This window comes from Austrofundulus limnaeus, unplaced genomic scaffold (genome assembly GCF_001266775.1).
Source record: "Austrofundulus limnaeus strain Quisiro unplaced genomic scaffold, Austrofundulus_limnaeus-1.0 Scaffold155, whole genome shotgun sequence".
Classification (NCBI taxonomy): Eukaryota; Metazoa; Chordata; class Actinopteri; order Cyprinodontiformes; family Rivulidae; genus Austrofundulus; species Austrofundulus limnaeus.
Window position 1 is genome coordinate 361,721 of NW_013952557.1, and position 6,065 is coordinate 367,785.

The following is a 6,065-nucleotide window of genomic DNA, read 5'->3' on the forward strand; positions in this document are numbered from 1 at the left end:
CTCTAGTTTATTGTTTTTTTTTTTAGTTTAATACACTTTTTCTCCTGGTTTTATTGTCTCAAGATTATTTATGAAAGTGACACTTCTTAAAAACATCTCTAAATTGTTTGTCTGAACCATTAGTAAGTCTGTGGCTTTTTTTTATGTTTTTGATCACGTTGCATAGAACTCTGTCCTGAAATAAACTACATTTGAAAACATAGGATATTGATCAGGACTGGAATAGTACTTAAGAGATTAAGTTACTCTGAGACCACATCTATAATAAGATTAAATTTGTTCTGAAGGAATTTTGGTGCAAACAGAAGTTAAGTTCGTTTTACATTTGTGTGCTGCTCTTACAGACCTACATCATCCAAGTGAGGTTTGATTATTAGGTTAGTGCATAGACAGTTAATGATAAACTTGGAATTTATGCCAAGCCTTTAAAAAGAACAGCATGTATCTCTTCTGTCAATCCACAATGCGCTGCTTTCACCTTCGCTGCCTCTTGTTTACATGACTCATTTGAACCTTGTGGCTACATCTCCCACTGCCTGACCACATCTTCGTCTCACAGTGACAATTAGACAGCCTGACTTTAGCTCAGCTAATATCAGCCGCTCTGTTCCCTTCTGCTCCTGATGTGAGAGAAATGTATGCACTGATGTAAAACATGTCACCTGAATAAAACCTCAAATCATGATTTGCTTTCCTGTATAAACAGAAATGAACATTGACAATCATTATTGGATGCTGTCTCTCATTTTACTATTTCAGTGTATTAACAATAAATGTTGCTCTTTTCGTAGCTTGTTGGGGAGTATCCAGACAATCCCGGACGAGCCCCCAATTTATTTAACAAAAATCATGTTTGGCTGTAGAAAAACGAGCAACAAAAGGAGAAGCCTCGCACTGAGAGCCAGCAGCAGATTTTCAACTGGATCTCAAACTCTTCTAGACACTGGCCAGCCACCTCCAATTGCAATCAACACCAATCAGGAACTCTGAAACACACAGGTTTTAGAGAAAAACCCAGAGGAAAGGCCTTGGGCCGTAACAGTTGTGACAGCCATGCGGCCTTCTGAACTGACAACTATTTCAGTAGCAGGCATTTTCTGATTTGATCTGCTTAGGGAGAGTGTTTTATCATTAGTTTTGTTGTTTTCAGTGTGACCAAATGAGTCTATTACAAGCTGCAACATAGCACAGTTGGTTAGCACTGCTGTCCTGTCTGGGACAAACCGGGTACCCAGCCTGTATCCCATACTGGACTACTAGAGGCACCAGCTTCCTGCTTCCTTGAACTAAACAAGTGAGCATAGACAAATACAGACAAAGGCAAATACAGAGCAATACTGTTTTTATTTATTTATTTATTTATTTTGCCTGTGTGTGTGTTTTCCCCTTATCATGCTCTGAGAGAGAGGGAGAAAAAAAAGAGGCTACAAAAAAATGGTGGGCTTTTGAAAGTTCAGAATTTGTATGTTTGCTGTTGTCCTCTGTTTGTCAGTGTAGAGTATGATTTTTGTTTTATTTTTTTTAATCCAGAATGCAAATGAAAGTCTTAAAAAATTGCAATGAGAAACAATAACCTAAACTTYATGGAAACTCATTAAAAGACGTTGGAGAAGAAAAGAATGTAACATCCATCCATTACCTTTTCCTCAGTTCTTYCTTTCAGGGAAACTGGTGCCCATATCCAGCAGACAGCAGATGTTTACACACACAAAATTCTTTGWTCGGATTGAAATGTGTTTYGATTAAATAATCCGACAGTATCCTTTACATGCATGGGCACAATCCGATCATGACGCGTGTGTACATGCACCAGGCTTTTATTCAGAATAGAAGCACTGGCATGTGCAGATTTGTTAAGTTTCCCTAAAAAATAAACATAGAAGAAGTTCTACTTCCATGATGAACATAAACAAACGTCCCCTGAATGCCCAGAATGGACCCGCGACAGGTTTTCGTAACGGTGGAGACATTTACTGCACTCCCTGGTTGAGCTGCAGATGATGTGCGGACTTGTTTTTGTTTTGTTTTGTTTTTTTTGGGCGAAGCAACGCAGGCTGTTTGTCTTCCTTTTTTATTGAATGAGAGAACRGGAGGAAAGGTTCTGTGCTGGTGGAAACTAGTGCTGCTGTCCCTYCCTCCACAAAAGAGCAGAAACCAATGGATGGAAGTCACAAGTCATGTGCAGTCAGGTCAGTTTTCCATAATCGTCACCGCGCGGGGTTTCTACCCTGTGGAGTCTACAATGCGAAAAAAATAAAATAAAAAATTCGAGACCCATCACACCCAACACTGTGCACAAATCTGTGTTGGTTAAAGCTCCACAGTTTTTATCAGACAGATTCCTCCGTGTTGCATGGTTGTTTTCTTTTAGGGTTTTGTGGAAATGGAGTAAAGTAAGTTGTAAAAGCTTAGAAAATTTGAATGTGCTGTTGTTTTATTAGATGTTGTAAATTTTAAATAGGATTTTACTTTCTCTTAATTTCTTTTAAAACTTGACTCTGGAACTAGTTTTTGTTCATTTTAAAGTTTGCCTGTGTTTCAWTGCTTGATGTCTTCTGGAAGCGATTGTTTAATTTTAATTTTTTTGAGCAAGGAGTAGAAGTAAAATGCAGCTTCCAGCATAAACAAACACTCCCACGAACTTCTGACCAATCACACAGTAAGTTTTTATGTGGAGGGGGGGAAACATTAGGCCAGAGGGTTGTGACTAGCCTGGCCCTTGCCTTCCTCCGCAGTTCCGCTCAATTCTAGTTTCCCTTCTCTGCTCCGTCTGGGATTTCTTCCATAGAGAAGGATTTCACTGGCAGATTTTTAGTCGGACCAATCAGAAAACAGAACGTTGATTTTCTGCACAGTGTCTGCTTGTAGTTTATTTTACCTGGGCCAATCAACAAACAGAAGGCGGAGTTTTGAACTTTGTTGATTTTCTGCACAGTGTCTGCTTGTAGTTTATTTTACCTGGGCCAATCAACAAATAGAAGGCGGAGTTTTGAACGATGTCAATTTTCTGCGCAGTGTCTGCTAGTTAATTTAGCATACGGCAGTAGAGGAAGAGAATGAAGCCAGTCTGTGTTGATAAGGCTTCCAAATTACAATAAATTTGTCTGACAAAGCAGCAGCTCTCATTTACAGTCGTCTTGTTCAGCTCGGTACTTTTCTCCTCTCAGTAGGGTTGTTTACAGCGCACGCGATTCCCAGTTAGCTTCTTAGCTTAGCCTCCTTCACAGCGACACACACACTTCAGCAGAGGCCACGCCTCCAGTAGGAATCGCTTCTCTATGACCGCGAGTCCAGACCCTCTATATGAAGCAAAGTGAAGGACAAGGCTCTGGTTTTTATCAGGCTAGGTTGTGACAAGAAGCTGCTGAAATGTCGCCAATGCAAACAGAATGATGCAATTTTCCTCATGGAACTGCAACAATACGATCCGATTTTGACAGTTCGGCTGCAGCATGCTGTGCGCTTTACCATTTAGCTTAACAGTCATGTTTTTGATTGGTGGRTGGAAAATGGAGAGCCCWGAGAAAACCCACACATGCATGGAGAGAACACRCAAAYTCTACAAAGAAAGTCCTCGGCTGGGATTCAGTCCAGCAACCTTCTCYCTGGGAGTCAATAACTTTACCAACTGGGCCACCGTGTTGCCCATGACAATAGTCAAAACCAAAAAGGGGCGACAACAGCAATATTCTTAATATCTATGCTTTTTGGTAGCGCTTTCTTTTACGGTACCTTTATTACCATGTAATTACAAGGTAATAAAAAAATGAAATTAAATAGTAATTACTAACTTATTACCATGTAATTTCAATGTAATAAAAAATGAAATTAAATAGTAATTACTAACTTATTACCATGTAATTACGTGGTAATTAGGGTACAAAAGAAAAACTACTGTGAGTTACCTTTATTGGGTAACTTTCATTTTATTTGTGATTTGCGTTTTTTATTGTACATAAATTCTGTTGCTTTTTAAAGAAATGAAATAAAATAAATAAATAAAATAAATAAATAAATACAATCAAATTACTATTCAGTAGTAACTCAAATCTGTATTTACAACCAAAAGAGTGCAACTAAATTTTGGGGTTAGTAGTTAATTGCAATAAAATGTAACTTTAAAACTGTCCAAATTACTTATTTAGGTCTTATATAGTGAATTGTATTACATTACCAAGTGCTACATTACTGCAGACAATTAATTATATAGTAAAATTGTACCCTAATTACCACGTAATTACATGGTAATAAGGTAGTAGTTACATTTAATTACATTTTTATTACCTTGTAATTACATGGTAATAATGGTACTGTAAAAGAAAGTGTTACCCTGCTTTTCCAGGTGAAGAGCTCCAAAACACACAATTCCACTGACTGTCTTCAAAGCTTTGGTTAAATGTCGTGGACCACAATAGAGATCACATTACAGGAGCTGTGGTAACCAGGGAAAAATTACTGCAAAAGCATTTTTTGTAATTATAAAAAAGCACTAAAGCAAAGATTTGCATGTTCATTCACTGCAGCTGTGGACAGCTGTGGATGTGAGCGTGTTTATCTGGGTGCAGCAGGCTTCGGTTTCTCTGAGTTACAGCACGAGAGGCAGACTTGGCGCTCCAAGATACTCCCAGAGCACCAGCAATTAATGATGACAATTTAAATTTTGATGCGCTGGGCATTGCCCAGGCACCCGGGGCTAGACAAGTTGAGGAAGTCACCTATCTAATAGATGCCACACGATATTAATGTGAAAAGGTACGCTGCCTCCAACCTGGYAGCCACAGGAAATCAATCACCTCACAAACATCGCTTTCTTCTGACAAATATACTCTCAGAGGCCAGGTAGCACAGCTAATGGCCTCCAAAGTATTTCTGTCAAAGACACAGCGCCTATTAATTATTCAGTCACCTGTGCTGCGGTGCAACCTTACAATATTTACAATGCTGCGGGACGCTGCTCTCCCACCGGTTTGCCGTCCCCGTGGTGGTGAGCTGCTTTTGCATGAGCCATAATTCCATCTGCTCCACTTCTGCTGAGAGAGGGAAGGAGAYGAGCTGCTTTCATCCCTTATCAAGGAACATGCCGGTCTCCTGAGGAGCATGAGAGTAAACACGACGGAAGGCTGATGAAGGGTTTGTATTGTCTTTAAGACATTAACGAGCCAGGTAGGACTTCATCATTACGATGTAGCCGAGGAAGAAAATGAGAAAAAGTGGTCACAAAGCATAATAGCTGAGCGTGTGTGAACAATAAAGCATTGCTAGGTGGAGAAAAAGAAATCAGGTTTTTAATTCTGAATTGTTGAAGAGGTTCTGACCCAGGAGAGTGATGGCACACAATGACACACAAAGAGCACAATGGTCACAAATCCAACTGTTACCAGACAACCACCAGCCACCGCGCTCTTATAGAGTTAACCCCCCATCCCCGTCTTTATTTTTTTATTTCTGCCCACACAAGGAGGATGAGGGGTTGGTTCAGAAGGAGGAGAAGAGGAAGCAAAGGAAAGATTGAAGATGCATTCAGGTGCGTGTGGGAAATGTAGTAAAAATTAGCTTCCCTCTGAAACAAAAATRGAAACAAACAACTGGAAATATAACCAAACAGAAAGATATTCAAGTGCAGTTTTTTTTTTCAAACACATGGAATGTGATCAGGCACCGCCATCCAGCACTCACAGATAAAACCATAAAATAAAGGTTGTCATTGCAAATTCATGAAGGCTGATCAAAAAAATATATATGTAAAAAAAAAATCAAGGCAATATTTTTCTCATATTGATGATTAATGTTCCCTTCAATTAAAAAAATGTAAACAAACTTCCAACTGCAAAGATTAATAATTTACCAACAGAAAAAACAGGTTGAAAATAGGTCAAACTGTAAACATGCTGGTGTAGCAAAGATTTCATGTGCAAGATTGGACGTGACTTTCAGCAGATTCAAAAGAATGCTTTGTTTACATCAAGTGCATACCAGCATTTCCGACCTTTTGTGTGCATATATATATACTGTATGTATGTATGTATGTATGTATGTATGTATGTATGTATGTATGTATGTATGTA